The sequence below is a fragment of the Pleurodeles waltl genome, chromosome 7, assembly GCF_031143425.1.
Source record: "Pleurodeles waltl isolate 20211129_DDA chromosome 7, aPleWal1.hap1.20221129, whole genome shotgun sequence".
Lineage (NCBI taxonomy): Eukaryota > Metazoa > Chordata > Amphibia > Caudata > Salamandridae > Pleurodeles > Pleurodeles waltl.
In genome coordinates this window covers 1,360,686,843-1,360,707,041 of record NC_090446.1, presented here as the reverse complement: position 1 = coordinate 1,360,707,041, position 20,199 = coordinate 1,360,686,843, and positions in this window count along the sequence as shown.

Here is a 20,199-nt window from a genome sequence, read left to right as displayed (position 1 = left end):
CTCTAAAGGCTGGCGGATCTTATTAGCTACGTAGTCCACTATCTTTTGGTCCGAGGTCCATTTTGACAAGCGGGATGGTAGATGCCAGTGGGATCCAACGTTTCTGAGCGGCCTCTGCCCCCTTCTCAGGATTCAGTGGAATTGGACCTTGGGTGCCATGCTCTGCCCGAGTCCTTATCCTCATCAGATAAGATGTCTCCATCCGAATCACCCTCCCCTATATAGGGAACCCAAGAATTGAGATCTGAATTTGGGGCGTCAGGGTCACTATTTTCTGCGGGTTAGTCTCCCTCCAGGTAGGGTGCGTGTTTATGCGAGTGCACACTCTTACGAAAGGTCTCCGTCAATTTATAGAAACCTTCCAGGTGCCCCACGTCATGCTTAGAGGACTTCTTTCCCCCCTTCGCACTAGCACTAGGGTCTTCTCCTAAAGTTGAAGGATCACTGAAAACCCCGGAATACTCTTGGCTAGTTTATCTACCTGATCTCGCGCTCTAGAAATGGCTTAGGAAAACGCTTGGTCCACCCCTGCAAGGAAGAGTTGGTGATGCCATTCCTCTACTGCATCCTGAAAGGAGGAACATTCCTGATCACGGACGTGATCCACATTACGCAAGGGTGAGAGCACCAACAAAAATATGCTATGCCCAAAATTTACAGAGGTCAGCCTCCTCACAAGTGCTCATAAACCGAATTTAAAATGGGTGGGGTAATATGTGTTCGCTACCAGGTGGCATGAGAGACGCTCAGCAAAATAGGAAAAAAACAAGAGAAGCAATCGCTGTAGCGGTTTGAGAATGCGAGGGTTGGCAGGGTAAATGTGAGGAAAACCCAAAGTGTAATCCTTTCAAGGTTTCCCCAAACGTGTGTGCAACCCTGTTGAGAGCGTTAGACATGCCTCTCACACACGCTGCGAAATACCAGACAGGACCGTTGTCTGCGCGCACAAGCGCCTCCTCAGGACCCGCGCAGGACTAAAAAGCAAGCATAGGCTAAAAGCCTACCGTGCACGAGGGTCAGATGAAAAACCAAGAATACAACAATGAAAACCCAAACAAGGTAGAAACTATTATTAAAGTACTCAATTAGTGAAGAATAGTTATGAAAAGCTCCGATTTACCCAATGAGCAGTGAAGAAAGAGGGACAGGAACAGACATCACACATGCAGCGGACAGTGTTATGATTGGGCTGTGGTTGTTATGGGCACTCATTCCCAATGGCTTATGGGATAAGTAGTCTTAATTTTTTTTCTTTGTATACATTCTTTGAAAGCTGGTATCTAATAAAGTGAAGAAAGAAATGCATAATCCTCGCCTCTGGTCCTGACATAGAATCATTGGCGCTTCTGAAACTCAACAATTAAATAATAAAGCAAGTTTTCTTTTGGTTTCATATTATTTGGGTATATAGGTACTGTAAAGAAATGGCTCCCTGTTGCAGTTACCCCCCACTTTTTGCCTGATACTGATGCTGACTTGACTGAGAAGTGTGCTGGGACCCTGCTATCCAGGCCCCAGCACCAGTGTTCTTTCACCTAAAATGTACCATTGTCTCCACAATTGGCACAACCCTGGCACCCAGGTAAGTCCCTTGTAACTGCTACCCCTGGTACCAAGGGCCCTGATGCAAGGTAAGGTCTCTAAGGGGTGCAGCATGTCTTATGCCACCCTAGGGACCCCTCACTCAGCACAGACACACTGCTTGCCAGCTTGTGTGTGCTGGTGGGGAGAAAATGACTAAGTCGACATGGCACTCCCCTCAGGGTGCCATGCCAACCTCACACTGCCTATGGCATAGGTAAGTCACCCCTCTAACAGGCCTTACAGCCCTAAGGCAGGGTGCACTATACCACAGTTGAGGGCATAGGTGCATGAGCACTATGCCCCTACAGTGTCTAAGCAAAACCTTAGACATTGTAAGTGCAGGGTAGCCATAAGAGTATATGGTCTGGGAGTCTGTCAAAAACGAACTCCACAGCACCATAATGGCTACACTGAATACTGGGAAGTTTGGCATCAAACCTCTCAGAATAATAAACCCACACTGATGCCAGTGTTGGATTTATTAAAAAATGCACACAGATGGCATCTTAGAGATGCCCCCTGTATTTTACCCAATTGTTCAGTGCAGGACTGATTGGTCTGTGCCAGCCTGCTGCTGAGAGACGAGTTTCTGACCCCATGTGGTGAGGGCCTTTGTGCTCTCTGAGGACAGAAACAAAAGCCTGCTCTGGGTGGAGGTGCTTCACACCTCCCCCCGGCAGGAACTGTAACACCTAGCAGTGAGCCTCAAAGGCTCAGGCTTCGTGTTACAATGCCCCAGGGCCCTCCAGCTAGTGGAGATGCCCGCCCCCTGGACACAGCCCCCACTTTTGGCGGCAAGTCCAGGAGAGATAATGAGAAGAACAAGGAGGAGTCACTGGCCAGTCAGGACAGCCCCTAAGGTGTCCTGAGCTGAGGTGACTCTGACTTGGAGGATTCCCCCAATAGGATCAGGGATGTGCCCCCCTCCCCTCAGGGAGGAGGCACAAAGAGGGTGTAGCCACCCTCAGGGCTAGTAGCCATTGGCTACTAACCCCCCAGACCTAAACACACCCCTAAATTCAGTATTTAGGGGCTCCCCAGAACCTAGGAAACTAGATTCCTGCAACCTAAGAAGAAGAGGACTGCTAAGCTGAAAAACCCTGCAGAGAAGATGGAGACACCAACTGCTTTGGCCACAGCTCTACCGGCCTGTCTCCCCACTTCTAAAGACACTGCTCCAGTGACGCTTTCCCCAGGGACCAGCGACCTCTGAATCCCCAGAGGACTGCCCTGCATCTAGAAGGACCAAGAACCCCCGAGGACAGCGGCTCTGTTCACCCAAGACTGCAACTTTGTAACAAAGGAGCAACTTTAAAACAACTTGCGTTTCCCGCCGGAAGTGTGAGACTTGCCACTCTGCACCCGACGCCCCCGGCTCGACTTGTGGAGAACAATCACTTCAGGGAGGACTCCCCGGCGACTGCGAGACTGTGAGTAGCCAGAGTTGACCCCCCTGAGCCTCCACAGCGACGCCTGCAGAGGGAATCCCGAGGCTCCCCCTGACCGCGACTGCCTGCTTCAAAGACCCGACACCTGGTAAAGGCACTGCATCCGCAGCCCCCAGGACCTGAAGGATCCGAACTCCAGTGCAGGAGTGACCCCCAGGAGGCCCTCTCCCTTGCCCAGGTGGTGGCTACCCCGAGGAGCGCCCCCCCCACCTTGCCTGCATCGCTGAAGAGACCCCTTGGTCTCCCATTGATTTCAATTACAAACCAGACGCTTGTTTGCACACTGCACCCGGCCGCCCCCGTGCCGCTGAGGGTGTATTTTCTGTGTGGACTTGTGTCCCCCCCGGGTGCCCTACAAAACCCCCCTGGTCTGCCCTCCGAAGACGCGGGTACTTACCTGCTGGCAGACTGGAACCGGGGCACCCCCTTCTCCATTGAAGCCTATGCGTTTTGGGCAGCACTTTGACCTCTGCACCTGACCGGCCCTGAGCTGCTGGTGTGGTAACTTTGGGGTTGTTCTGAACCCCCAACGGTGGGCTACCTTGGACCCAAACTTGAACCCTGTAGGTGGTTTACTTACCTGCAAAAACTAACAAACTCTTACTCCTCCTAGGAACTGTTAAAAATTGCACTGTCTAGTTTTAAAATAGCTATATGTGATTTATGTGAAAACTGTATATGCTATTTTGCTAATTCAAACTTCCTAAAGTACCTACCTGCAATACCTTTCATTTGAAGTATTACATGTAAATCTTGAACCTGTGGTTCTTAAAATAAACTAAGAAAATATATTTTTCTATACAAAAACCTATTGGCCTGGAATTGTCTTTGAGTGTGTGTTCCTCATTTATTGCCTGTGTGTGTACAACAAATGCTTAACACTACTCCTTTGATAAGCCTACTGCTCGACCACACTACCACAAAATAGAGCATTAGAATTATCTCTTTTTGCCACTATCTTACCTCTAAGGGGAACCCTTGGACTCTGTGCATACTATTCCTTACTTTGAAATAGTGCATACAGAGCCAACTTCCTACACTGGTGGATCAGCGGTGGGGTACAAGACTTTGCATTTGCTGGACTACTCAGCCAATACCTGATCACACAACTAAATTCCAAAAATTGTCATTAGAAACTGATTTTTGAAATTTGAGCTATTTTTCTAAATTTTTAAAAGTCCTGCTAGGGCCTTGTGTTAGACCCTGTTAGCATTTCTTTAAAGTGTTTAAAAGATTTGTGAAAGTTTGAATTAAGTTCTAGAGATAGTTTTAGATTCTTAAAAAGTATTCCAACTTTTAGAAACAATGTCTAATGCAGAAGAGAGTGTGATGGAACTCGACCTCACACCTTACCTCCATCTTAGAATGAGGGAGCTAAGGTATCTCTGCAAAATAAAAAAAATAAAAGCTGGCATAAACCCTTCCAAAGTACGGCTCCAGGAGCTGCTGGCAGAGTTTGCCAAAGCCAACCCCTCTGAGGATGACCTCACAGAGGGGGAAGCTAGTGATGTGGAGGAGACTTTCCCCCCTCCAGTCCTAGTTAGGGAGAACAGGGTCCCTCAAACCCTGACTCCAAATGTGATAGTCAGAGATGCTGCTTCTCTCACAGGAGGGTCCAGCACCTCTGGAATCACTGAGGATAGCCTCAGTGAAGATGACCTACTGTTATCCAGGATGGTCAAAAGATCGCCTTTAGAGAGACAGCTCCTAGCCATAGAAAGGGAAAGACAAGAGATGGGTTTTGGTCCCATCAATGGTGGCAGCAACATAAATAGGGTCAGAGATTCTCCTGACATGTTGAAAATCCCAAAAGGGATTGTAACTAAATATGAAGATGGTGATGACATCACCAAATGGTCCACAGCTTTTGAGAGGGCTTGTGCAACCAGAAAAGTAAACAGATCTCACTGGGGTGCTCTCCTTTGGGAAATGTTCACTGGAAAGTGTAGGGATAGACTCCTCACACTCTCTGGAAAAGATGCAGAATCCTATGACCTCATGAAGGCTACCCTGATTGAGGGCTTTGGATTCTCCACTGAGGAGTACAGGATTAGGTTCAGGGGGGCTCAAAAATCCTTGAGCCAGACCTGTGTTGATTTTGTAGACTACTCAGTGAAAACACTGGATGGTTGGGTAACTGGAAATGAAGTGCATGACTATGTTGGGCTTTATAATTTGTTTATGAAAGAACACATTTTAAGTAACTGCTTCAATGAAAAGCTGCATCAGTATCTGGTAGACATAGGTCCAATTTCTCCCCAAGAATTGGGAAAGAAGGCAAACCACTGGGTCAAGACTAGGGTAACCAAAACTTCCACTGGAGGTGACCAAAAGAAAGGGGTTACAAAGCCTCCCCTGGAGAATGTGGGTGACACTAGAAACAAAGAAAAAGAGTCCTCTGTAGGCCCCCAAAAACCAGACCAGGTGGGTGGGCCCCAAGACACAACCCAAAACAAAGGTGGGTACCAGGGTAAGAACTGGGATGCCACTAAGGCATGCTGCCAAAACTGTAGACAGACAGGGCACCACACCAAGGACACTTCTTGTCCCAAAAACAAACCCCCTAGCAAAATCCCAGGGGTGACCAGTGTAGCCATTGGGGATGACTCCTCAGATGAGGAGGTCTTCATAGCCTTCAACTGGAAAAAGGGCCCCACAGGTGAGTTGGAGATTCCAGAGGGAAGTAGACACTTCCACCACCTACTAGTGAATGGAATCCCAGCCACTGCCCTGAGAGACACTTGTGCCAGTCACACTATTGTGCATGACAGGCTGGTGTTCTCAAACCAGTACATCCCAGGTGAGACTGCCAGAGTAAGAGTTAGCCAGACAGGGTCACTGATAGGCCTGTGGCTTTTGTGCCCATAGAAGTGGGTGGGACTTTTAGCTGGAGAAGGGTGGTAGTCAGTACAGACCTCCCCCTTGATTTTCTCCTTGGAAATGACTACCCAGAGGTTAGTCAGAGCCCAAGAGAGGAACTGGTCCAGTGCCAGTCCTCTCCCAAGGATTCTGGAGGTGCTACCACTGCAGTAACTGCAAGTAGGCCCCAGAAGAAAAAGAAAAGAAAACAGAGTAGGAAAGGTGGCCAACCTTTAGCCAAGGTTCCAGCAAGCCAAGGAGATTCTGCTCCAGTAGGGGAGAACTCCAAAAATGGGACTGATAAAGTCCAACCTGACCCACAAGAAGTCCTGGCTAGTCAGGCAACTGTTAAGCCTGAGTGGGTGGCTCCTCAGTTAACAGAAGAAAGAGTGGAAGAAGGGTGTTTACTACAAGATGTAATAACCCCCCACTCTTACACAGCAGACAGGCACCCTGAACCCAAAGAAGCCTGTAACTTAGCTCCTTCCCTTGCAGGTGAAGAGCTAAAGGTGTGGTTCTGGGCACTGACAGCTGTCAGTGGCCTCTGCTGGGTGTTAGCCTTTATGGCTGCACTATCCTTGGCATGGTGGTCTGACCCCATGCCAAATAGCAAGTTAGGCCCCCTGACCCTGTTGGTCATGATGGGGTTACTCCAGCTCTGGGTAACCTCTTGAGCAAGCTAGGGGTGACCCTGGCTAAGATAAGATTAGCAGAGGTGGATACCTCTAACCCCAAAATAGAGAGAATGGGTGAAGACATTAAAGGCACAGACAAGAGGCAATTCAGACTAGGTCCTATTTCTGTGGAAGTGGCTCAGTTCCCCAGAGGGAATGACCTGAACAGGAGGATGTAAGGCAGAGTAGGCCCTGCAACAAACCAGCCTATTTCCCCTACTCTTCCTCGCCTGACAGACTAAGAACACTCTCCCAGCTTTGGCTGAGTCTCCTGGCCTGTGGGTGGGCTGGGCTTGTGTAAAGAAATGGCTCCCTGTTGCAGTTACCCCCCACTTTTTTGCCTGATACTGATGCTGACTTGACTGAGAAGTGTGCTGGGACCCTGCTATCCAGGCCCCAGCACCAGTGTTCTTTCACCTAAAATGTACCATTGTCTCCACAATTGGCACAACCCTGGCACCCAGGTAAGTCCCTAGTAACTGCTACCCCTGGTACCAAGGGCCCTGATGCCAGGTAAGGTCTCTAAGGGCTGCAGCATGTCTTATGCCACCCTAGAGACCCCTCACTCAGCACAGACACACTGCTTGCCAGCTTGTGTGTGCTGGTGGGGAGAAAATGACTAAGTCGACATGGCACTCCCCTCAGGGTGCCATGCCAACCTCACACTGCCTATGGCATAGGTAAGTCACCCCTCTAACAGGCCTTACAGCCCTAAGGCAGGGTGCACTATACCACAGGTGAGGGCATAGGTGCATGAGCACTATGCCCCTACAGTGTCTAAGCAAAACCTTAGACATTGTAAGTGCAGGGTAGCCATAAGAGTATATGGTCTGGGAGTCTGTCAAAAACGAACTCCACAGCACCATAATGGCTACACTGAATACTGGGAAGTTTGGCATCAAACTTCTCAGAATAATAAACCCACACTGATGCCAGTGTTGGATTTATTAAAAAATGCACACAGATGGCATCTTAGAGATGCCCCCTGTATTTTACCCAATTGTTCAGTGCAGGACTGACTGGTCTGTGCCAGCCTGCTGCTGAGAGACGAGTTTCTGACCCCATGTGGTGAGGGCCTTTGTGCTCTCTGAGGACAGAAACAAAAGCCTGCTCTGGGTGGAGGTGCTTCACACCTCCCCCCGGCAGGAACTGTAACATCTAGCAGTGAGCCTCAAAGGCTCAGGCTTCGTGTTACAATGCCCCAGGGCCCTCCAGCTAGTGGAGATGCCCGCCCCCTGGACACAGCCCCCACTTTTGGCGGCAAGTCCAGGAGAGATAATGAGAAGAACAAGGAGGAGTCACTGGCCAGTCAGGACAGCCCCTAAGGTGTCCTGAGCTGAGGTGACACTGACTTTTAGAAATCCTCCATCTTGCAGATGGAGGATTCCCCCAATAGGATCAGGGAGGAGGCACAAAGAGGGTGTAGCCACCCTCAGGGCTAGTAGCCATTGGCTACTAACCCCCCAGACCTAAACACACCCCTAAATTCAGTATTTAGGGGCTCCCCAGAACCTAGGAAACTAGATTCCTGCAACCTAAGAAGAAGAGGACTGCTAAGCTGAAAAACCCTGCAGAGAAGATGGATACACCAACTGCTTTGGCCACAGCTCTACCGGCCTGTCTCCCCACTTCTAAAGACACTGCTCCAGTGACGCTTTCCCCAGGGACCAGCGACCTCTGAATCCCCAGAGGACTGCCCTGCATCTAGAAGGACCAAAACCCCTGAGGACAGCGGCTCTGTTCACCCAAGACTGCAACTTTGTAACAAAGGAGCAACTTTAAAACAACTTTGTTTCCCGCCGGAAGCATGAGACTTGCCACTCTGCACCCGACGCCCCTGGCCCGACTTGTGGAGAACAATCACTTCAGGGAGGACTCCCCGGCGACTGCGAGACTGTGAGTAGCCAGAGTTGACCCCCCTGAGCCTCCACAGCGACGCCTGCAGAGGGAATCCCGAGGCTCCCCCTGACCGCGACTGCCTGCTTCAAAGACCCGACACCTGGTAAAGGCACTGCATCCGCAGCCCCCAGGACCTGAAGGATCCGAACTCCAGTGCAGGAGTGACCCCCAGGAGGCCCTCTCCCTTGCCCAGGTGGTGGCTACCCCGAGGAGCCCCCCCTTGCCTGTCTGCATCGCTGAAGAGACCCCTTGGTCTCCCATTGATTTCAATTACAAACCCGACACTTGTTTGCACACTGCACCTGGCCGCCCCGTGCCGCTGAGGGTGTATTTTCTGTGTGGACTTGTGTCCCCCCCGGTGCCCTACAAAACCCCCCTGGTCTGCCCTCCAAAGACGCGGGTACTTACCTGCTGGCAGACTGGAACCGGGGCACCTCCTTCTCCATTGAAGCCTATGCATTTTGGGCACCACTTTGACCTCTGCACCTGACCGGCCCTGGGCTGCTGGTGTGGTAACTTTGGGGTTGCTCTGAACCCCCAACAGTGGGCTACCTTGGACCCAAACTTGAACCCCGTAGGTGGTTTACTTACCTGCAAAAACTAACTAACTCTTACTCCCCCTAGGAACTGTTGAAAATTGCAGTGTCTAGTTTTAAAATAGTTATATGTGATTTATGTGAAAACTGTATATGCTATTTTGCTAATTCAAAGTTCCTAAGGTACCTACCTGCAATACCTTTCATTTGAAGTATTACATGTAAATCTTGAACCTGTGGTTCTTAAAATAAACTAAGAAAATATATTTTTCTATACAAAAACCTATTGGCCTGGAATTGTCTTTGAGTGTGTGTTCCTCATTTATTGCCTGTGTGTGTACAACAAATGCTTAACACTACTCCTTTGATAAGCCTACTGCTCGACCACACTACCACAAAATAGAGCATTAGAATTATCTCTTTTTGCCACTATCTTGCCTCTAAGGGGAACCCTTGGACTCTGTGCATACTATTCCTTACTTTGAAATAGTGCATACAGAGCCAACTTCCTACAGCTACTAAGCAACCCTTGCGTCCCCTGCGGCCCCTCCCCCCTCCACCTCACCGTCCGTTCCTCGTGTTTGTTCCAGCTTCCCCAGCTGCTGGGTCCCCTGTGGCCCCTCCCCCCTAGCCTTCCCATTCGTCCAGCCCTCCCTCCTCCCAGCTGCCACTCTCTCCCCCCCCAATTTATGGAATCTGCGGCGCGGTAACGAGGAGCAACCCTTGAACCTGCTTTAGTAGGCAGGTCGCTCCCCGCTCCGCCGCCCAGCGCCACCTCCTCACCGTCCGTTCCCTTTGTTTTATTCCAGCTTCACCCAGCCGCTACGTCCCCTGCGTCCCCTCCCGCCTCCTACCTCCACCTCACCGTCCGTTCCTCGTGTTTGTTCCAGCTTCCCCAGCCGCTGCGTCCCCTGCTGCCTCACCCCCCTAGCCTTCCCATTCGTCCAGCCCTCCCTCCTCCCAGCTGCCACTCCCTCCACCCCCATTTATGGAAGCCGCGGCGCGGTAACAAGGAGCAACCCTTGACCCTGCTTTAGTAGGCAGGTCGCTCCCCGCTCCACCGCCCAGCGCCACCTCCTCACCGTCCGTTCCCTTTGTTTTATTCCAGCTTCCCCAGCCACTGCGTCCCCTGCGGCCCCTCCCGCCTCCCCCCTCCACCTCACCGTCCGTTCCTCGTGTTTGTTCCAGCTTCCCCAGCTGCTGCGTCCACTGTGGCCCCACCCCCCCTAGCCTTCCCATTCGTCCAGCCCTCCCTCCTCCCAGCTGCCACTCCCCCCCGACCCATTTATGGAAGCCGTGGCGCGGTAGCGAGGTGCAAGCCCGTCTGCACCCGTCCATGCCAAGACCGCGCCCAGCGTCAGTCCCCCTGGCCCTCGCAGACAAACCTACTCCCCCCTCATCCTCCACTCACTCAACCCAGGCCCTCGCCCCACCTGCACCCTTTCCAGCCCCATGCACACTCATGGCCCCTTCACTTGCCACACCTGTCATTTTTCCTGCTCCTCCTCCCTCACACCACACCAACCAAAGCGACCCTCCCGACAACACACACAACACCCCCAACGCAACACACACCTGCTCTGCCCCCACCCCCACCAACCAGCCCCGCAGCACACCACCCCACAACCAGAACACACCCCGTAACAACACCCTTATGCACCACAGCAACGCCACCCACCACAACCGCCTCAACTGCCTGCTCCTCAACACCCGCTCCTTTCACAAACATGCCATAGAACTCTGGGAACTCATCACACCCGACATCGCCTTCCTCACGGAAACCTGGACCAACCCCTCCTCAGAACCCGACATAGCCATCGCCACCCCCAAGGGATACAAACTCCAACGGAAAGACCACCTCAACAGGCCAGGGGGTGGCATCGCCATCCTACACAGGGACACCATCAAAGTCACCACCAGCTCCCAAGACACTATTGACAACACAGAACAAATGCACTTCCTAATCCACATTAACAACAACTCCGCCCTCAGAGGTACACTAATCTACAGACCACCAGGACCATGCCCCGCCTTCTGCAAAACCATTGCCGAAACCATCAGCTCGCACGCCCACACCTCCACAGACTACATCCTCCTCGGTGATTTCAACTTTCACTTGGAGAACCTACAAGACCACAACTCTACATCCCTCATAGACAACCCCATCCAACCTCGGACTCAAACAACTGGTCACTGCACCCACCCACTCAGCAGGACACACGCTCGACCAATTTTCACCTCAAGCCAACACATAGCCTACACCCACACCACCGAACTCCTCTGGACTGACCACCACTGCGTCCACTTCTCCTTCGCCAAACCCCCACACACCACCATCAACACACCACACCCTACCGCATGTGGGACAAGACACCCACAGAACGCCTGAACTCCCAACTGGCTCACAACCCCCCCCACACCAACGACCCACACCAACGACCCCAACACAGGAGCCCACAACCTCTCAAAATGGATCACCACCTGCGCAGACACACTAGCCCCCCTCAGAAAACACATTGCCACCCGCAACATCAAGAACGCCCCATGGTTCACCCCGAACTCCAAGACTCCAAGTGCAAATGCCGCCAAGCGGAGAAAATATGGCGACAAGAACCCTCTACAACCAACTTCTCCACCCTCAAAGCCACCATTTGTACCCATCACCAACTCGTACGCACCGCCAAAAGAGACCACTACAAGACATGCCTTGACAACAAATCTCAAAACAGCAAAGAACTCTTCACCATCATTAATGAACTAGCCAAACCCAAAGCCAGCAACATAGACCCTTCACAAACACAGCCCCTATGTGACACCCTCTCCAACCACTTCCACCACAAAATCCTGGACATCCACAACAGCTTCATACCACACACACCCCTCACTCACCCAACTCAACCCCCACTCATGATCCCCCCACCACACTCACCACCTGAGCCCCCACCACACACGAAGAAACCAAAAAAAACATGAACTCCATCCGCTTCGGATCCCCCTCCGACCCCTGCCCACATTGCATCTACAACAAAGCCAGCCCAACCATCGCCCCCATACTCCGCGACATAATCAACTCCTCCTTCGACTCCGCCACCTACCCAGACCCCTGGAAGCACGCAGAAATCACTGCTCTCCTAAAAAAAAACAAAGCCGACCCAGAGATCCTTTCCAACTATCGCCCCATCTCCCTCCTCCCCTTTCCTGCCAAGGTCGCTGAGAAACTAGTCAACACCCGCCTATCCCACTACCTCGAAGAAAACAACACTCTTGACCCCTCACAATCTGGGTTCCGCAAGAACCACAGCACGGAAACCGCCCTCATCGCATGCACGGACGACATTAGGACCAAAGTCGACAAAGGCGAGACCGTCGCAGTCATCCTCCTAGACCTCTCCGCAGCCTTTGACACTGTCTGCCACCACACACCTCCACAACATAGGAATTCGCCACAAAGCCTTAGACTGGCTCACCTCCTTCCTCACTGACCGGACCCAGAGAGTCTGCCTCCCACCTTTCCACTCCACCACCACCAAGATCATCTGCGGAGTCCCCCAAAGGTCCTCTCTCAGCCCCACACTCTTCAACATTTACATGATCCCCCTAGCCAACATCCTCCGATCACACGGAATCACTATCCTCTCCTACGCAGATGACACCCAACTCATCCTCTCCCTCACCCGCAAACCCACCACCGCCAAAACCAACCTACACGCAGCTCTCCTCGACACAGCCAACTGGATGACAACTAACCACCTCAAGCTTAACTCCAACAAAACCGAGATCATAATTTCCGGCCCCAACAAAACCATATGGGACGACTCCTGGTGGCCCACTGCCCTAGGACCCGCACTCACCCCCGCAAACCACGCACGCAACCTCAGCATCATCCTGGACCCCTCCCTCTCCATGACACAGCAAATCAATGCTCTTACCTCCTCCTGCTTCCTCACACTCCGCACTCTAAAAAAAATCCTTAAAATGGATTCCCCCAGAGACCAGGAAGACAGTCACCCATGCACTCATCAGCAGCAGACTAGACTACGGTAACGCCCTCTAAGCCGGCACCACACTCAAACTCACACGCAAACTCCAGAGAATCCAGAACACAGCTGCGCGCCTCGTTCTTGGCCTCCCCCGCCACAAACGAATCTCACCACACCTCAAAACCCTTCACTGGCTCCCCATAAAGAAGAGAATCACATTCAAGATCCTCATCCACGCACACAAATCCTTCCACAACACCGGCCCGACATACCTCAACGAAAGAGTGAACTTTCACACTCCCTCTTGCAACCTCCGATCAGCCAACCTCGCCCTAGCCATAGTCCCCCGCATCCAACGCACCACCAAAGGAGGCAGGTTCTTCTCCTACCTCGCCCCCAAAACCTGGCACTCCCTCCCCACCAACTTCTGCAAAACCAAAGACCTCCGGCTCTTCAGAAAGAACCTCAAAACATGGTTGTTCGAACAGTGACCCTCCTGCCCCCCTCCAACCGCACCCCAAGCACCTTGAGACCCTCACGGGTGAGAAGCGCGCTTTATATTTTTTTTTGATTGATTGATAGATTGAACTAATGTTCAAACTCCCACAGATTCCACTTCTGGTTTCCCTATAGTCTCTGAAAAATATGGAGGCAGTCGTACGCTGCTACTTTTTGCCATCTCTATTTTTTATTTTCCACAGTCAACAGCAACTCACTCGAGACCACTAGAAATGTTTTCTTTCTTACGTTTTAAAATTTCACCCATATGTGAGCTTCTTGAAGTTATTTTAACTGCCCGTTATTAGCCACCGGCTTTCTGCTGGTCCGTCAAAAACACCAACAAAGTACCTGCTATGGGTGCCTGCTCGCATATTGGGGGTCATTCTAACCCTGGCGGTCGTCGACCGCCAGGGCTAAAATGACGGGGGCACTGCCAACAGGCTGGCGGTGCCCCGCAGAGCATTCTGACCGCGGCGGTTCGGCCGCGGTCAGAAGTGGAAAACCGGCGGTCTCCCGCCGGTTTTCCGCTGCCCTTCTGAATCCTCCATGGCGGCGCAGCTCGCTGCGCCGCCATGGGGATTCAGACACCCCATACCGCCATCCTGTTCCTGGCGGTTCGCCCGCCAGGAACAGGATGGCGGTATGGGGTGTCGTGGGGCCCCTGGGGGCCCCTGCAGTGCCCATGCCAATGGCATGGGCACTGAGGGGCCCCCGTAAGAGGGCCCCACAATGAATTTCACTGTCTGCATTGCAGACAGTGAAATTCGCGACGGGTGCCACTGCACCCGTCGCACCTTCCCACTCCGCCGGCTCCATTCGGAGCCGGCGTCCTCGTGGGAAGGTTGTTTTACACTGGGCTGGCGGGCGGCCTTTTGGCGGTCGCCCGCCAGCCCAGTGTAAAACCCAAAATACCCGCAGCGGTCTAATGACCGTGGTGCGGTATTCTGGAGGGGGGAACTCTGGCGGGCGGCCTCTGCCGCCCGCCAGGGTGAGAATCACCCCCATTGTTCGTAGTCTTAATTTATGCCGTTCTAATATTGTTTTCTGGTACAGTACCTACATTTTTTTCTGGTCTGTCTCTGCTCTTCAGGTTTGTTTTACAATAAACATGACAACGTCGTTTGTCCCTATTCTTCACGCTTGTTTGCTTTACAATAAACAGGACGGCGGCGCGTAGGCCACGCTACGTACTTAAGTACAAACCCGAACGACGTCAGACGCCTCAATCATCCGAGTTTGAATGTGACGTTATAGCGGATCATTGATAGTTGCCATACCATCGCATCACCGCTGTAACGCTTTCCTCCTTATTTAATGGTTCTCGTCTGCGGCACGCTAGGACTTTTTCACCGTTCCGTGTAATATTTCTCAGACATGACGCTCTGGAACATTTCTCAGTTGCCTGCACTGCTTTAGTAGCGCACTTTTCCAAAAACTCTCACCCAAATAAATACTTGGAATTGCGCTTAGAGGAACAGGAGTTGTTAAATTCTTCCAGTAAGACTAAAAGTAAACATACCAAAAAGCCGACTCAGGAGGGAGGCTTCTAATTTTTTATGCCGAAAGGGGCTTTATTTGAGCATTCTGTCTGAAACTGCCTATGCCTCAGTGAACATCTATGGGGAAAATTATGTTCTACAGTTTTTTTCTCAAATCCCTTGCTTTCTAATTTAAAAGTGTTGGCATGTGTGTAAAAGTTTATTTTCGCCTTGTCGTTATTTTGAAAACTGTACCCCCATGATGGGGGCCTCGTCACACCCATTTTCATAGGATTACAATTTCAACTGAAATACGCGACCACTGTCCTGTGCGCTCAGCAGAAAGGCCAATGATTAGATGGCCATGTATTCCAAACACCTTTTTGACCCACTGACAAACCCTGTGAAAAACTCACATTGCCTTCAACCACAGCCCCAGAGCTCTCAATCATGCAAACAAGTGGTGCCACTCAGTTCAAAGTATGCACTGTACAAGAATGATGTGCTACATGAAAAAGTACAGAAATAACATCCCGAAAGTAGCTAATTTTATTTGCCATTATCCTGCATATTCAATTGGCACTGTGAAACCTGAATTTGTTACTAATGATTTATATGTATTATGGGTTAAGAATCTGCATAGAAACTAAACTAACATAGAAAATAATGTGCATTTGGAAAATGTGCCACTTGAGTGACTGTCATAAATACAAAATGCTTGTATTAAATGCATATTATTACTAATTGAAATGGACATGTTTAGAAAATTATAGTAGTATGTCACAATAATGGTTATATGCTATGTATTTGCTTAACTTTATAGGCCTTAAGTAAGCTAGGTTTGGGCCTAGTCTGCACAACCTATTAAGATTTGATGTTTCTAATGTTCACATTGTGCTGCCAAACTTTGCAGATGTCTTTAACTTTCTCATGAGAACTGCCAGCTAGAATGTCTTGTATTAGGAGTGGCTACTTTGTATAGTTCGATGCGTGAGACAGCAATGTTCCCAGGAACTAACAATGGAAGCACTGACTGAAGCACGGATGGCAACAAGAAAAATACCTGACAAGTCTAACAATGGGAACAGGAGAAGAGGAGCCAACCATCGACATGTGAAAGTTCAGCTATATCTTAGATTTGGGGTTTAATTTCTATTGGATTAACTATAAAAGTAAACTTTTCTGACCAATGACAGATGTGGGAAGTTCTTTAGGACATTTAACTTAGCCCGGTGACAAAGAGAATCTCAGCTTGCTGATCCATATTAGGAGAGGTATAACGAAATGCTATTGCTTATGTTATAGATTTGTTCTTTGTTTCTAGGTACCAACCGCTATTTTGATAGAGCCATAGTTAAGTGTTTCTCCAAATTAACTTCACTAAATTGTTTTGCATGAAGTCCAAACATGCTATTCTAATCAGATGGTTAGTTAAGGGAGCCCTGAAATGTTAACTTGCCATTTACAAAGAATAGATGTTATTCATCCGTTGAATCTAGATGTATGCTATTTCAATTGGACAGTTATTTATGCTATTAATTTGTACTGTGACTCTTGAATGCTTAGTTGCCAGTGCTTTGGCTAAATTGAGATTTTTTAGAAGGTTTGGTCAACCAGTGTTGTTCATGTATGCTCATCAGTTGGTGTTCTGCCTGGATCACAGAAACCGTTGCGGGGTGGTTCTCTTTCCGCAGGGGGAGGGATGCTGGTGGCCTGTTGTTCCTGTGGCGGGGCCTCCTGTCCACTAGTGGCAGCGGTGGTGGAAGACTGTTCATCGTTTTGGCTAGTGTCAGGGGCCCGTTGGTGTGCCACTGCCTCCCTCATGGTGTTGGCCATGTCTGCCAGCACCCCTGCAATGGTGACCAGGGTGGTGTGGATGACCTTCAAGTCCTCCCTGATCCCCATGTACTGTCCCTCCTGTAGCCGATGGGTCTCCTGCAACTTGTCCAGTATCTGGCCCATCGTCTCCTGGGAATGGTGGTATGCTCCCAGGATGTTGGTGAGTGCCTCCTGGAGAGTCTGTCCCCTGGGCCTGTCCTCCCCCTGACGCACAGCAGTCCTCCCAGCTGCTCTGTTGTCCTGTGCCTCTGTTCCCTGAACCGTGCGCCCACTGCCACTGACCCCAGGTCCCTGATTGTCCTGGGTTTGTGGGATGGCCTGGGGTCCCTGTAGTGGTGGACATACTGCTGACTGACGTGTCCTGCTGACAGTGGTATGGAACCGCTGGGTGGGTGCTGTGGTGGTGTTTCCTGAGGGGGGAGGCTCTGTGGTGGTATGGAACTGTCAAAACAGGGAGCACCCTGTCTTCCATTCCAGCATTTGTGACCCCAAGGCATCATGGTAAATGCAGTCATTAGCACCAATTTGAATAGAGTTTTGGAAGTTTTTCACCATAAGTTGGTGCGGCGAGTGCCGTATCTTCGGACACGTGTTTCTGGCTATTTGGCCGTCATCAGCGAAGAGCAACGTGGAGCTGGCGGGGTTGCTTGAAATGCCGCCTTGAAAGTATTCACAGGTTTAAGTACCTGAGCCTCTGAGCTGACGAGCTCGGGTGAAGCACCTGTGCGCCTTCTTGAGTGGTACTTAAACCTGTGAATACTTTCAAGGCGGCATTTCAAGCAACCCCGCCAGCTACACGTTGCTCTTCGCTGATGACGGCCAAATAGCCAGAAACACGTGTCCGAAGATACGGCACTCGCCACACCAACTTATGGTGAAAAACTTTCAAAACTCTATTCAAATTCGTGCTAATGACTGCATTTAACATGATGCCTTGGGGTCACAAATGCTGGAATGGAAGACAGGGTGCTCCCCATTTTGACTGTTGTAATTAAGGCTCCTGTGAGCCTCTGAGCTGACGAGCTCGGGTGAAGCACCTGTGCGCCTTTTTGAGTGGTACTTAAACCTGTGAATACTTTCAAGGCGGCATTTCAAGCAACCCCGCCAGCTACACGTTGCTCTTCGCTGATGACGGCCAAATAGCCAGAAACACGTGTTCGAAGCTACGGCACTCGCCGCACCAACTTATGGTGAAAAACTTTCAAAACTCTATTCAAATTTGTGCTAATGCCTGCATTTACCATGATGCCTTGGGGTCACAAATGCTGGAATGGAAGACAGGGTGCTCCCCATTTTGACTGTTGTAATTAAGGCTCCCGTGAGCCTCTGAGCTGACGAGCTCGGGTGAAGCACCTGTGCGCCTTCTTGAGTGGTACTTAAACCTGTGAATACTTTCAAGGCGGCATTTCAAGCAACCCCGCCAGCTACACGTTGCTCTTCGCTGATGACGGCCAAATAGCCAGAAACACGTGTCCGAAGATACGGCACTCGCCGCACCAACTTATGGTGAAAAACTTTCAAAACTCTATTCAAATTCGTGCTAATGACTGCATTTACCATGATGCCTTGGGGTCACAAATGCTGGAATGGAAGACAGGGTGCTCCCCATTTTGACTGTTGTAATTAAGGCTCCCGTGAGCCTCGGAGCTGACGAGCTCGGGTGAAGCACCTGTGCGCCTTCTTGAGTGGTACTTAAACCTGTGAATACTTTCAAGGCGGAATTTCAAGCAACCCCGCCAGCTACACGTTGCTCTTCGCTGATGACGGACAAATAGCCAGAAACACGTGTCCGAAGATACGGCACTCGCCGCACCAACTTATGGTGAAAAACTTTCAAAACTCTATTCAAATTCGTGCTAATGACTGCATTTACCATGATGCCTTGGGGTCACAAATGCTGGAATGGAAGACAGGGTGCTCCCCATTTTGACTGTTGTAATTAAGGCTCCCGTGAGCCTCTGAGCTGACGAGCTCGGGTGAAGCACCTGTGCGCCTTCTTGAGTGGTACTTAAACCTGTGAATACTTTCAAGGCGGCATTTCAAGCAACCCCGCCAGCTACACGTTGCTCTTCGCTGATGGCGGCCAAATAGCCAGAAACACGTGTCCGAAGATACGGCACTCGCCGCACCAATTTATGGTGAAAAACTTTCAAAACTCTATTCAAATTCGTGCTAATGACTGCATTTACCATGATGCCTTGGGGTCACAAATGCTGGAATGGAAGACAGGGTGCTCCCCATTTTGACTGTTGTAATTAAGGCTCCCGTGAGCCTCTGAGCTGACGAGCTCGGGTGAAGCACCTGTGCGCCTTCTTGAGTGGTACTTAAACCTGTGAATACTTTCAAGGCGGCATTTCAAGCAACCCCGCCAGCTACACGTTGCTCTTCGCTGATGACGGCCAAATAGCCAGAAATACGTGTCCGAAGATACGGCACTCGCCGCACCAACTTATGGTGAAAAACTTTCAAAACTCTATTCAAATTCGTGCTAATGACTGCATTTACCATGATGCCTTGGGGTCACAAATGCTGGAATGGAAGACAGGGTGCTCCCCATTTTGACTGTGGTATGGAACTGTGCAGGGTTACGGACTGTCCGGAGGTCCCTGATGGGCCGGGTTGATCATCCAGATCCAGGCGTCCAGAGCTGCTATCATCACTGTCTTCTGGGGGGGAGGGACTGGATGTTGCTGGCACCTCCTCTCCGGTGATGTTGGATGGGGGACCTGTGGGTGTAAATGCAGTGTTATTGCTTCTGTGTGTGGTATCTTGTGCATGGGTGTGCTACCCTCTCTGGTTGTTATTGCCCTGGCAGCTTAGCCTTGTGTGAGTAGTGATTTGGTGGGCTAGGTGATTGTCTCCAGTGTGCATGCTTTAGTGATGTGTGTCCATGCAGGTCTGTGATGGGGCTCCGTGCATTGGTGTTACGTACAGGGCTTGGCATGGGGATGAGTGGGTTGTGATAGTGGGGTGTATGTGAGCTGGTGGGGTGATCGGGGTGAGGGCATAGGTGGGGATATGTGATGGCATGCAGGTAGGGGGATGATAGTAATAGAGAGTTGACTTACCAGAGTCCAGTCCTCCTGCTACTCCTGCCAGGCCCTCAGGATGCAAAATCGCCAAGACTTGCTCCTCCCATGTTAGTTGTGGGGGAGGAGGTGGTGGTCCACCGGCAGTCCTCTGTACTGCTATCTGGTGTCTTGCTGCCACGGAACGCACCTTCCCCCGTAGGTCGTTCCACCTCTTCCTGATGTCATCCCTTGTTCTTGGGTGCTGTTCCACGGCATTGACCCTGTCCATGATCCTCCGCCATAGCTCCATCTTCCTTGCAATGGATGTCTGCTGCACCTGTGATCCGAATAGCTGTGGCTCCACCCGGATGATTTCCTCCACCATGACCC